Source organism: Macaca fascicularis, chromosome 16 (assembly GCF_037993035.2).
Source record: "Macaca fascicularis isolate 582-1 chromosome 16, T2T-MFA8v1.1".
Lineage (NCBI taxonomy): Eukaryota > Metazoa > Chordata > Mammalia > Primates > Cercopithecidae > Macaca > Macaca fascicularis.
The window spans coordinates 10,166,014-10,180,345 of record NC_088390.1 but is presented as its reverse complement, the minus strand read 5'-3'; the positions used below and the strand labels follow the sequence as shown (position 1 = coordinate 10,180,345).

The 14,332-nt window shown below is 47.9% G+C and overlaps 1 protein-coding gene across 6 annotated transcripts in view; it reads left to right on the top strand.

Moving 5' to 3' along the window:
- GAS7 (growth arrest specific 7) overlaps window positions 1-14,332 on the top strand; it is a 288,726-nt gene that overhangs the window by 101,431 nt on the left and 172,963 nt on the right. Inside the window, exon 2 of one of the 6 annotated variants that reach the window (XM_065532778.1) lies at window positions 12,084-12,166. The exons of the other annotated variants lie outside the window; for them this stretch is intronic. The gene's annotated coding sequence lies outside the window, so the exon portion shown is untranslated. The remainder of the gene's footprint in view (window positions 1-12,083; window positions 12,167-14,332) is intronic. 6 annotated transcript variants of the gene reach the window in all.

The window sequence follows — 14,332 nt, the reverse complement described above, 5'->3', positions numbered from 1 at the left end:
GGGGGCAGAGAGGAGGCCTCTGGAAAGTGGCGTTCTGTGTGGAGCTTTGTGTGCGTCCATGTGCTTGAATCCACACAAAGGGAGAAGGATGGTAAGGAAATCAAGATGAACAGATACAGATCATTTCTTTGAGTGTCCGGCAACATGTTTTTGATCATCTGTGCTAAATAGGAGATAAGGTTGAGCTAGAAATGTAATGAAATCAACCACAAAAAGTCAAGGATGTAAAGAACTGTGTGTAAATTGTTCATTCCAATTATATTTTAAACCCGAATAATTCCACTGAGTCTTCTTTTAACCCAAAGTTTTCATTTCCTCCTTCTGAGCCTGTAAACTCCTAACAAGGAGGATAATAGATGGATCTCAACCTCCTCTTTTGTTATCTCTTTCCATTCCTGATCTTCTATGTAGGTGCTAAGGAACTGGACTAAGAAGCTAAGAATATTCCTTGAACCCATTAGGAGAGAAGAATGTTCTGGCCCTCCACTGTCCTGTTACATACTTTTAGAGATTGACACAGTCTTAAGTCTTAAGTGAATTGGGAAGAAAGATAACTAATTGTACTCTTAGGTTTTGAATATATTAGGTTGGAGAGAGGGTATAGCTTTGGGGAGAAGGCCAGGGCAGAGGGCACCTAAGGACTGGGACACTTAGGTGCTGCACCCAGGGTGACGAATCTTGCAAAAGTCACAGAGATTCAGCTCCCCTTTCAAAACAAAGCGTTATGTATGTACACACATTTGCAGTGTTATATCTGGCTATGCCTTGCCCAAGATGGGTATCTTTCCCATTGTGTTGAATGTCTCCCCTCCCCCCCGCCTCCAAAGAAAAGTGCATTGGAGGAGAAATGAAGCAATCTAATTCATTCTTCGCTTTCAGCACCCCCAGTGCAGGGTGCCCTGCCAGAACCACTCCAGGGTGGTAGAAAGATGCTGCCCTCGGATCACTTAACAGCGTGACGGTGTTTAAACTTTTCACCGGCCAGAAAGGTTTGCAAAGTCCCTGCCTGCTGTGGCTACATACCCTGCTGCAGGCAGATCTGCCTGTTTTGGCGTCTGTGGTAGAAGCCTCACAGGGCCATGTGGAACCTGTTTTGGGGAGACCTCCCTGGGAATGCACCCCAAGCTTAGCAGTGGGCTGGTGGAACAGGCGCTGTTTGGTAAACAGGGGTGGGCAGAGGGAGGGTTTGGATGGGTGTGTCTCCACCTCCCTATGCATTTTCTGATGACTCACAGGCTTATTACTGGAAGGAGCCTCTGAGACAGATCATTAAATCCAGCAGGCTTGTTTCACAAGCATAAGGAGACAGGGGTAGAGAAAGTCCTGCTACTAGCTAATGGAGAGGTGATATTCGGTACCCATCTCTCGCCTCCATGCCCGTGGCCACAACTCTGCCCCTCATCTAACCTGTTTTATCTGTATTCTTTTTTTTTTTTTTTTTTTTTGAGATGGAGTCTCGCTCTGTTTTCCAGGCTGGAGTGCAGTGGTGCAATCTCGGCTCACTGCAAGCTCCCGGGTTCGTGATATTCTCCTGCCTCAATCTCCCGAGTAGCTGGGACTACAGGCGCCCGCCACCACACCCGGCTAATTTTTTGTATTTTTAGTAGAGACGGGATTTCACCGTGTTAGCCAAGATGGTCTCAATCTCCTGACCTCGTGATCTGCTCGCCTTGGCCTCCCAAAGTGCTGGGGTCACACCTGGCCACGTGTTTTATCTGTACTCTGAAGGAGAGTGCCTGGCGAGGGATGTGCCCACTTCCCATGGCTCTCAGCCAATCCTTGTAGCTCCAGTCATACCTATTGTGGCATATAATCCCGCTCTACACATTTCCTCTGCCATCTCGGCCACTGGGACAAGAAGGCCTGACCCACCTCTTGCAAACAAAGGCTTCTTTCTTGCTTGGAGCCTGGACCACCTCATCACCTTATCACCCTGCATCCACGTTAGGTTCGTTCTTTGTGGTGGATGGAGAGATCTGGGCAAAAGCAGCCACTACAGGACAGCACGGAAGAGGGCAGTGGGCAGCCCTGCCAGCACCGGGCGAGTGGAGAGTTGTGGCTGGAGGTGTCTTTTGGCATCAGCTGAGGAAGCCACCTCTTGCTTTCCTGGCCCGGCTAGTCCTAGAGGGAGGTCCCCACAGCTGTCCCTACCCCTTGCAACCTGTAGCCCCTGCTCACTCTTTATTCCATGTGCTCTGGCTGCCCCAGAGTCCCCTGAGGAGAAGAAAAGAATGGGGGCACCCCAGGGTCTCTTGGGCACAAGGAGGCGAGTCCCAATGTACACTTTTTTTTCCCCCCAGAGACGGAGTCTTGCTCTGTCACCCAGGCTGGAATGCAGTGGCGCGATCTTGGCTCGTTGCAACCTGTGCCTCCTGGGTTCCAGTGACTCTCCTGGCTCAGCCTTCCAAGTAGCTGGGATTACAGTTGCCCACCACCACCCACGGCTCATTTTTGTATTGTTAGTAGAGACGGGGTTTCGCCATGTTGGCCAGGCTGGTCTCGAACTCCTGACTTCAGATGATCCGCCCGCCTTGGCCTCCCAAAGTGCTGGGATTACAGTGGTGAGCCACTGTGCCTGGCCCCCAGTGTACATTTTTTTACCACCCACTCCCCGACCCAGAGCAAGGGCAGAGGTTGCCTAGTGTGAACCTGCTGTACCTGCCTGCAGATTCCCATAGAAACGCAGAGCCCGTGTGGGTTATTATGCCTCTGAGGTCATGAGTTTGTAAAAATGTGAAAAACTCAGCAGCCTGGAAGGGAGCTCATGGAGGCCAGGGCTTTGCGCATGTGCCCTGCAAGAGCTGCTGCATCTGCTTCACCCGATTTGTGTGGCCAGTGTGTCCTGCTCGCCCTGCTTTTTTGGAGGTGAGCTGTGTGCCCAGCGTCCTCTCATCACCCTGGGAATGTGGCTGTGTGTAAGATCTACACCTGGCAGAGCCCCGAGAGACTGAGTAACCCCATCTGGAGAGTCTGTCTTCTGCTCTGCCATCTTCTTCCCATTCAGCCGAGCAAGTATTTTTTGAGTCACCTCCTGGGTTCATGCAGAGATGGTTTGAGTGGGCCCTGACCACTGCCATAGGAGCTTGAAGTCTTGTTGGAAGAGCCAAGTTCATGCAGGGAACTGTAGTAAATGTATTCAGAATGTTCTGGGGGCTCGCAGAAGGGAGAGGAAGGTGAGGAGGCCTTACAGAGGAGTAGGATTCCCAGAGACTAGAGAGGGAAGGCAGCCCAGCACCAGAGATCGGCGTGGCCAGAGGCACGGAGGCATCAGAGGAAGGCTTGGGAATTCAATAAGGCAGATGGCTTGAACAGTTTTTTGGGGTATTTGTTGTGATTTTGATTTAGAACATGTCGGGCATAGCTGAGGGGTGAGGGGATGGTGAGATGAACAGGGAAGGAAGGAAATTGCAGCCTCGGATGGGACTCTTTCTGTTGCAGAGGTTAGAAAACCAGCCCAGTATGGCTTAAGCCAAGAAGGCTGTGTTTTGGATGCCACTCTTGGATCCATATGTTCTAGGGCTACAGGATCCAAAGATGTCAGGATGTATGCTTTCCCACTTGAGCTGCACGTTGAAAACTGGCAACTCCAGACTGGCATCCTCCCTGCTTTGGCAAAAGCCAGCTCCTTTTCTATAAGATGAAGCCCCATGGAATGGAGTGGCTTTTCAGAACCAGGTGCTGGTTCTGAATTGACTGGGTGATGGCCTTAGGCCTGGATCTGTTGGGTGGGTAGTGCTGTCCATACCTGAGAACGGAGAGGTGCGGCTGCCCACAGGAAAACGGAGGGCCATGCTTGGAAGAAGTTGACTGTGGGGTATGCAGGCCAAAGTAACAGGTTACCCACTAGTTCACCACAATGTTGAAGATCCCTGAAGGACTTGTGCTTGGATTTTGTGTATAGGGTTCATCAGAAGTTATTTTGAGTAAGGGGACCCTCCCCTGGCAAACAGAAGAGGGGAGACATTTGGAGGCACAGAAAAAACTTGGAGAGATCTTGGCAGTTGAGTAGAGATTTGGGAAGTGGTTGACTAGGGAATTTGATAGATGGAAAAATCTGATTTTGGTTGGGCTTCTACGGACTGTAACATAGGAAATACATATATGTGGCAGAGACTGATTGGGGCAAACCGAATTTGGCTTTGCACATCCTGAATGTGAGATGTCGGTGGCCTGTGATTCTCAGACTAAGTGTGGTTTATCAGACAAGTTGGGGCCCTGGCGCAGACTTGGGAGTGATCTACAGAGATGCTGCTGAGGGAGCAGATGAACCTGGCAGGAGAATGCAGTGGGGGAGAAAGCAGGACTGGGGATGGAGCCCCGAGGAACATACCCGCAATGGGCAGAGCCAGGTTGAGGATTGAGGAGGAACAGGAAGGTGGGGGATCAATGGACTTCAGAGAACACGTCATTCTGCAAAGGAAGGGAAAGGACTGGGTTAATGGGGTTTATGCTGTGTGTAGGGGATGGAGCACATGGGCAGAGGTGTTAAGATCTGAGTTTTTTTTTTTTTTTTTTTTTTTGAGACGGAGTTTTGCTCTGTCACCAGGCTGGAGTGCAGTGGTGCGATCTCAGCTCACTGCAACCTCCGACTCCCTGGTTCAAGTGATTCTCCTGCCTCAGCCTCCTGAGTAGCTGGGATTACAGGCATGCACCACCATGTCCAGCTAGTCTTTGTATTTTTAGAAGAGATGGGGTTTCACCATGTTGGCCAGGATGATCTTGAACTTCTGACCTTATGATCCACCTGCCTCAGCCTCCCAAAGTGCTGGGATTACAGACGTGAGCCACCGCAGCCAAGATCTGAGAAACTTATCCATTTTACTGGGCGCGGCCAAGATCTGAGAATCTTACACATTTGTCAGAGTCATCAAACTGGACCTTCAAAGGATGAATTTTATTGTCTATAAATTCTACTGCCACAGGCCAGCCGTGGTGACTCATGCCTGTAATCTCAGCACTTTGTCAGGACTGCTTGAGCCCAGGAGTTCGAGGGCCCAGTGATTTCTGGAGAATTTGGGATAGCAGTTCCTTCTGAGAAAAAGAATGGTCAGATCAGGAAGGGACACTCAGGAGGTTTCATGGAGTTTACTTTATAATTATTCATTATGCTACACATTTATGTTTTATGCAATTTTTGAATGTATATTATGCTGTCTAATAAAAGTTTAGAAAATAGATTTTGGGGAATATCAATATACCTTCCTCTGTGCCAGGTGTAATTTCTACTTTCTGGCACATTCAGCGTCCATAAGAGCCCTATAAGGAGGGTCCTATTATCATTGTCAATGCGTGAGGAAACGTAGGCACAGGAAGTCATACAGCTGGGACTTGAACCTAGGCCATCTGGTTCCAGAGCCCTTGCTGTTAAGGGCCGCGTGGAAAGATTGCATGTGGCGATCTGGAGGCCATCTAGTTGAGGGGTGAGGGGTGGAAATCATATTGCAGATGACAGAAATGGAAATGAAGGGAGAGTAAGGCAGCGAGAAGGTTGTTAAAAGACATGATGATAAACTATATCTTGTTGCTCTGCCTGAATGGTGCTTACAAAGCCTTACTGTTTTATTAAATTCTGTTAATCCTCACGTGAGGCAGGTTTTTAGCATCACTGTTTTAAAGACCCAGAGAGTGGCTGGGCGCGGTGGCTCACGCCTGTAATCCCAGCACTTTGGGAGGCCGAGGCAGGCAGATCATGAGGTCAGGAGATCGAGACTATCCTGGCTAACATGGTGAAACCCCATCTCTACTGAAAATATGAAAAATTAGTCGGGCGTGGTGGCATGTGCTTGTGGTCTCAGCTGCTTGGGAGTCTGAGGCAGGAGAATAGATTGAACCCAGGAGGCGGAGGTTGCAGTGAGCCGAGATTGCCCCACTGCACTCCAGCCTGCGCTACAGAGCAAGATTCTGTCTCAAAAAAAAAAAAAAAATACATATATATATATATATATATATGTGTGTGTGTGTGTGTGTGTATATGTGTATGTGCATATATATGTGTGTATGTGTATGTATGTGTATATATGCATGTGTGTATGTGTGTGTATATGTATGTATGTGTATATATGTGTATATATGCATGTGTGTATGTGTGCATATATGTATGTGTGTATGTATATATGTGTATATGTGTGTGTGTATATATGTGTGTATATGTATGTGTATATGTGTGTATATATGTGCATATATGTATGTATATATATGTATGCGTATATATGCGTGTGTGCGTGTGTGTATATATGTGTGTGTGTGCGTGCATGTATATATATACACACACACACAGAGCTCCCATGGCTTGCCTAAGGGCAGAGGTAGGCAGTGGAAGGGACCTAGGGCTCTGGCCTTATGACCTATATTCTTTCAACTCTTAATGTTGATCCTGTGATTGTGAGGCCCCTGGCAGCTGGCAGCTGAGCTCATATCCTTCAGGAATGACCCAGCTGTGCGTTCAGGGAGATACCAGGTGTGTCCTCTCTGCTAAGTAAGTGGGTACCACACAGGGCACAGCTGCTCAGCTGCCTGCCAGGGCTTGCTGAGTGCCTGGGGCCTGCAAACTGCTGATCTTGGAGTCTTTGCCTCAGGTTAGCAATTAGCAATCTGTAGCCCATGGACCATTGGTCGTATTCCTTAGGTTCATGGCAGCTGTCATAGGTCTGTGCTGAGGAAGAGGGATAACCGGCGAAGACTTGTTGCAAGCTGATTCGACGTGCCCATCACTTAGTCCGTGGGTTAAGGAAGTTGCCACATCTTTGCCTCTTATGCCAAAAAGGGAGCTTGATGGCCGTCTCCTGAGAGGGTGCTGAGCTGTGTCTGATTTACTGGGAGTGGCTAACCAGCAAAGGATTTAAAACGAGAGGTTTCAATAACACGATGAAACATGTAGTAGTGTTCAGTGAAAAAAATGGGATCAGTTGAACATAGAGTCTAACGTCAACTGTATTAAGAATAAATTTCATGAAATACTCATAGCGGGGTTGTAGGTATTTGATTTTTTCCCCTCATAACAAGTGTTCGTAGGACTGCAGGTGGTGGGAGGGAAGCTTTTGGCTCCTCATTCCATGGGAGCTCCTGATTTTGATGCTTGTTTTAAGCCCTCTGCAAGCTTTGCAGCCTTTTTGGGTTTTTTTTGTTTTTTTTTTTTTGTTTTTTAATTGAGACAAAATTTCATGACACAAAAGGTGGATGGCTGGATCCCAGGAGTTTGAGACCAGCCTGGGCAACACAGTGAAACCCTCGCTCTACAAAAAAAATTCCAAAAATTAGCCAGGTGTGGTGGCGTGTGCCTACAGTCCCTGCTACTTGGGAGGCTGAAGTGGGAGGATCACTTGAGCCCAGGAGGTCGAGGCTGCAGTGAGCTGAGATGGCGTCACTGCGCTCCAACCTGGGTGACAAAGCGAGACTCTGTCTCAAAAACAAAACCCCGGCCGGGCGTGGTGGCTCACACCTGTAATCCCAGCACTTTGGGAGGCCGAGGTGGGCGGATCTTGAGGTCAAGAGATCGAGACTATCCTGGCCAACGTCGTGAACCCCCATCTCTACTAAAAATACAAAAATTAGCCGGGAGTTGTGGTGGGCTGTAGTCCCAGCTACTTGGGAGACTGAGGCAGGAGAATCGCTTGAACCTGGGAGGCGGAGGTTGCAATGAGCCGAGATCACATCACCGCGCTCCAGCCTGGGGACAGAGCGAGACTCCGTCTCAAACACACGAAAAAGCAAAACCAAAAAAAGTCACCACTCTAAAGTAAACAGTTCACTGGCGTTTAGTACATTCACAATGTTGTACAACTGTTACTTCTCTCTCATTCCGAACATTTTCATCACCCCCAAAGGGGACCTCATAGTCATTAAGCAGTCAGTCCGCAGTCAGTCCCCAGCCACTCAGCCCCTGACGGCCACTCATCTGCTTTCTGTCTCTGTGGATTTTCCTGTTGTGCTAGATTTTTAATTTGTCTTTTTGGAAGGATCACTCTGGCTGCTGGGTAGAGGATGAATGGGAGATAAAACATGGCCACAATAAAAGCAGGGAGAGCATTGAGGGGAACGAGAGTGCTGGCCTGTGTGTGGCCCTTGGTAGGGGTGGAGGAGAGAGGTGGAGAAAAAGGTTTGGAATTAGGATGTGTTCTATCATTGCCTCTGAGAGTCCTGTGGGGAGGAAGCGTGCTTGGCTTGGTTTGATCCGCATTTGACAGTGGAACCCCACTTTTCAAGTGATTCTCCAGCATGTCGAAGTGTTCAGAACACACACTGATGTGGTGGAAGGAGTGCTGGATTGGATTCGGAGTAATCATGTTCTGAGGTTGCCATCCCATCGTTTCGAGGCCTCGGTCCAGTCACTCCCTATCTGGGCACCCCGTGTCCTCATCCAAAAACTGGAGGATGTTCACTGGCTTCAGTGACTTCATGCCCTGGCATGAAATTGCTGTCATTTGTGAAATGCATTGGCATTGAGGGAAAGCAGGTGTTGGTTTTTTTTTTTTTTTTTTGCAACACCATAACCTGAATTTTTCCCTCTCTATCAGGCTCTGAAAGCCAAGAGTGAGCTGCGGAGAGGGCTAGCATGGTGGAGTTTGAAAGTGGATTCGAGTTCAGGATTTTAAAGAGTCTCTGAGATTTGCAGTTCCCCATTCTGTTGGTAGTATGCTTGTGTCTCTGTCGGCTGTGAGGTGTGTTGCAGAGGTCTATTCTTACTAATTCCGAAGTTTGTGAGAGGTCTCCTTTTGTGTAGAAATCAGGACAAACTCAAGGTTATTCCTGTAACACACACTCTGACATTGCCTCCTGGTGTGTGTTCTTTCTTCATTTTCCATGCTATAAACTGAAAAGCCTTAGTTTTTATTTTAAGCGAAAGGAATAAAATGCCCATCATTAAAACCAAAATCAAATTGTACTGAAGGACTTGGAATGCAAAACAGCACACTCATACCTCACACCTCATTCCTCCCCTTTCCAGCCATGTTTTTTTTTTTTTTTTTTTTTTTTTTTTTGAGACGGAGTCTCTCTCTATTGCCCAGGCTGTAGTGCAGTGGCATGATCTCGGCTCACTGCAGCCTCGGCCTCCCGGGTTCAAGCGATTCTCCTGCCTCAGCCTCCCGAGTAGCTGGATTACAGGCGCCCGCCACCACGCCTGGCTAATTTTTTGTAGTTTTAGTAGAGACGGGGTTTTACCACATTGGCCAGGCTGGTCTTGAACTCCTGGCCTCAAGTGACCCACCAGCCTCGGCCTTCCAAAGTGCTGGGATTAGAGGTGTGAGTCACTGCGCCCGGCCTCCAGCCACACTTCTAAGGGTTTGTTTTAGTTCTCCTGGTGGTTGCCTCCAGAATTTTAAATAAAACAATTGTATGTTGTTTCTCGATTTATTAACTTTGAAACTGCCAGGTTCCTGTTATAACAGACAAGGAATGACTTCTTTACACTAAGCCCTGCCTCTCCTCCTTACCTTTCTCCCCCAGTGTGATGGTTTTCTTATTTTTACTCCTTCTCTGATCAGGGGACTTCACTGACAACTAGGTTGTAGGAACTGCAGCCAGAACGTGATACCCACGGAGTGCTTCTGAAGGACTTAGTTCAAACTGGGGGTTAAAATAAACAGCGCTGTGAAACTCACGGTCTTTAAATACTTTTTTTTCTGTCTTTTTTCTTAAAGTGTGTTCTTTCTCTCTGAACCCGTAGGAGGAATTTCTTTTGGTGTTAGCACAGGAATGGCTGTGCCTCCTGGAGCAGGTGGTTTATTTTATCTTGAGGACACTGCAGACCTTGTAGCCAAGCACACTTCTCCTTTGGTGCTGGCTGCAAAGCTCCATGCTAGATTTGCGGGCTTGCATCTTGTGCTGGAGGATTGGATTGAAGAGGTCTCCGGTTCACCCCGACCTTATCTTTTTTTTTTCTACTGTTACTTTATCTTCATTTAGTTTTGCACTCTGGGTGGCTGGATTGGGGAAGACAGCACATGGGAACTTACACTAATTCTTTTTTTCTTTTCTTTCTCTATCTCTTTTTCTCTTTCTTTCTTTCTCTCTTTCTTTTTTTTTTTTTTTTTTTTTTTTTGAGACGGAGTCTTGCTCTGTCGCCCAGGCTGGAGTGCAGTGGCCGGATCTCAGCTCACTGCAAGCTCCGCCACCCGGGTTCATGCCATTCTCCTGCCTCAGCCTCCCGAGTAGCTGGGACTACAGGCGCCTGCCACCTCGGCCGGCTAGTTTTTTGTATTTTTAGTAGAGACAGGGTTTCACCGTGTTAGCCAGGATGGTCTCGATCTCCTGACCTCGTGATCCGCCCGTCTCAGCCTCCCAAAGTGCTGGGATTACAGGCTTGAGCCACCGCGCTCGGCCTCTTTCTCTCTTTCTTTCCCTCTCTCTTTCTGTTTGACAGAGTGTGCTCTGTGGCACAGGCTGGAGTGCAGTGACACGATCTCTGCTCACTGCAGCCTCCGCCTCCCGGGTTCAAAGCGATTCTCCTGCCTCAGCCTCCTGAGTAGCTGGGATTACAGGCACCCGCCACCATGCCTGGCTCACTTTTTGTATTTTTAGTAGAGACAGGGTTTTGCCGTATTGGTCAGGCTGGTCTCGAACTCTTGACCTCAGGTGATCTGCCCGCCTCAACCTCTCAAAGTGCTGGGATTGCAGGCGCGAGCCACCATGCCCGGCCGACTAATTCTCTTTTCAAATCCTGCTTGTCTCAGAGAAGCTGTGGTTCAGCTTGAGCCCTCCCTCTCCTCCTAGCCTTATCCTTGCTCTGAAATGGGCCCTGTGAACTTGACATCCCTTCGCTGGGTTTTTTGTCTACATTGCATTTTCCCTCCCTCCCAGCATGGGAAGCAACCGCTCCAGGAATAGAGATAGCGTGGCCACTCGCCCTGTATAATTGGGATGATTTATTTCCCTGTTAAAGACACCAGGCCGTGTGAGGATTTACCTTGAATCCATTTAGATGTCGCGGCTGAGCCTTGTAAAAAGATGCTCGGCGATTAGTGCTGCATGGAACTGGCCCTCCTGCCCTAGCTGCACAGATTTAACAACAGTCAGAGTGGCCAAGGAACTTCCTGTTGGGATGTTCGGGTCCCATTTTCCTGAACCCTTCATTGCCTCAGCCTGGAGGCTCAGAGTCTCATTGGAGTGTTAGAGTCAAGAATGATGGTTGTCGGCAGCCAGCTGCCTGGGGTCTTGTACCTGCCCCTCCATCCCTCCTAAGGTCATCCATGGCCCATCCCATTGGTACCCCTAACAGAGCCACAATTGTGCTCACTCCTTATCTATATCTATCTATCTATATACACACACATATATATACACATATATACACACATATATATACACATATATATATTATATATTTATATGTATATATAAAATATATTTATACATATATTTATATATTATACATATATTCATATATATGCATATTTATATATTTATATGTATATATGTATATTTATATGCATATGTATATTTATACATATATTTATATGTATATATGTATATATATTTATACATATATATATTTATATGTATGTTTATATATATTTATATGTATATTTATATGTATATGTGTATACATATATTTATACGTATATATTTATACATATATGTATATGTGTATATATTTATACGTATATGTATATGTATATATTTATACGTATATTTATATGTATATTTATATGTGTATATATATTTTTTGAGATAGAGTCTCACTCTGTTGCCCAGGCTGGAGTGCAGTGGTGTGATCTCAGCTCACTGCAACCTCCGCCTCCCGGGTTCAACTGACTCTCCTGCCTCAGCCTCCCGAGTAGCTGGGATCGCAGGCATGCACCGCCACGCCAGGCTAATTTTTGTATCTTTAGTAGAGACGGGGTTTTGCCATGTTGGCCAGGCTGCATCCATATATGTTTTAAAGCAGCCCAAGCCCTTCTTCTGTTTACTGAAATTGTGCAGCACCCTAGTGCACATTTGAGGTGAAGTGGGTCTTGCCTGGTTGGAGCGAGGATGGGGGCACCAAAGGCTCCCCTGCTGACTCCTCTGCTCTTGGGGTCTCCCTCCCCTCCTTCCAAATATGCCACTTAATAGAGTTTCCTTATTTTTGCTTACTTTCTTTATAGAGGATTCTGAGAGACCTGTGGATATTTAGAAGTGAGAAGGGCCTTGGAATTCAGCACTGCTTCCTTTTCTCTACGATAAAGAGGTCAGAAATGTTCAGTCTCCCCCCAGGACCCCATTGCGGTCGTCTTTTCAGAATTCAATGATAACAGACCTGGCTGTGTTCGGGGGGACCCTGACACTCACTGCTTCAGTCCCCTGTGATGAGGAAGGCTTGCAAACTGTTTGAGGAAACCGTCCAGAAAGGCTCTTCCTGCCTCCTTCCTTCCTTTCTTCATTCATCAGTGAAGTCAGTGAACCTTTATTGATTGCCATGGCTGCTGCGTTCTGTGGGCTAGGTGGAGCGACCCCCAGGAAACTCGGCCCTTTCTGTCCCAGGAGCTTACAAGCTCATCGTCTACCTGGGACACACGTGCCCTACTCCCACCTAAGGAAAACCTTTGATGATGAGGGCTCCTGAGTTGGTGTTGAACATGAGTGTGCCTCAGAAAACATGCTGGGCCAGTTCTTCTCCATCAGTGATCCCATCTTTAGGGGGAGGGCCACCTGCTTAGCAGAAGTCAGGGTGGCTGAACCCATGTGCTATTGTGAGTTTGCGTGTGGAGCTGTCCCGGCGAGCCTGGGCTGAATTCACCCTAAGATCTCAGTCTCCTGGTCTGGCAGATTGTCCCATTGGGGTTTTCCCCATGCACACCAGAGCTTTACCACCTTCCAAGGAATTAAGTGGGAACCATGGGTTTTCACAGAACCCGATCTGTCTCTGCTGGTGCCCAGTAGAGGTCCTTTGTCAAGTTTGTGACATTATTTCATAACTGGGGAGCCACTCAAGACTTTCTAGGTTGGTCTGGTAGGCTCCTTGCAGCCTCTGGGCCCCCTCTTTTTGTGAGGACACTGGGGTTGCTTTGGCTTATATGACACGGCTCTTCTGCTCTGACCTCAGCTCCCTCAAGCGTCATTATCTGTGATGCGTTCTCGTGAGCTGGTGGCTAAGTAATGTCTCTTCCAGGATTCCTCTTCCTCCTCCCTGGAAATGCTTAGGACTGAACCAAGTCACTCTGAGATGATACCTGACACACGGCAGGATCTGGCAGGATGATTTCTTCCACATGTCACCCTTCAAGATGTATTAACGAACAAGCTTTGGTCTGAAATCAGAATTCCGCACCTCCCAGCAGTTCCTGTTGATTTTAACAGCTCGTGCAACTCCAGTTTCTTCCCTTTTCATGTCATGTTTCATTCCCCTCCCTACCTTTGGCTTTCACTCAAACTCTGTCACCATTCTTTCTGCCGATTGAGGAAGCCCAGAACAAACCCAGGTTCCTTATGATGGTTCGGTAACAGGGACCATGCCAAGGATCGGGAATGCCGGGTAACAATGAAGGAGACGTACTCGTGGCCTTCAGAGTTGCAGGGGCACACACATAGACCCCGCTTATCTCCCCAGATATAATCAGTGCTGTCATGCACACATTCCAGGCTGATTAGCTAATGACTGTGGACGGGACTCGTGCACTGCCAAAAATGTGAGTCACACAGTTCCAGGTATGGACAACAGTGAGCATGCTTTGTTGCCATGGGAACACGAACACGTATTCATCTCAGTGCCGAAAGAATTCACTTCCCCTCCTTCAGGGTAAGGACGTTTCCTACACTATTCCTCAGGCACCAAGGCTGTTCCTCACCCCCACCCTCTGCACCCCCATTCATGGTCGCGCCTGCCTGGGTGGGTGCCCCGGCCTGGGTGGGTGCCCCGGCTCAGTGTACGCAGTTGACCCCCCTCGATATGTTGTAGGTGCAGCCAACATCCAGTCATGCCTCTGACACTTCATTGAAATGTCAGTGACTGATTATTTTCTTGAGGCAAGGCAGGAGGATGAGGTGACAAGAGCTAGGCTTTTTCAAATAGACAGATTTGGCTCAAATTCTGGCTCTGTCACTCAGGAGCTCTGCAACCTTGGGAAAACATTTTTCTTGCTCAGCGTCAGTGTCTTCATAGGTAAATTGGGATAATCCCTACGTTACCAGGCTGTTGGAAGGACTAAATTAAAGTGTGTCAAAGTGCTTGTCACATCACTCAGTAAGGGATGGTTCCTCTTTCTTTTTTTTTTCTTTGAGACAGAGTCTCACTCCATCCCCCAGGCTGGAGTGCAGTGGCACAATCTCATCTCACTGCAACCTCTGACTCCCAGGTTCACGCCATTCTCCTGCCTCAGCCTCCCGAGTAGCTGGGACTATCGGCACCTGCCACCAC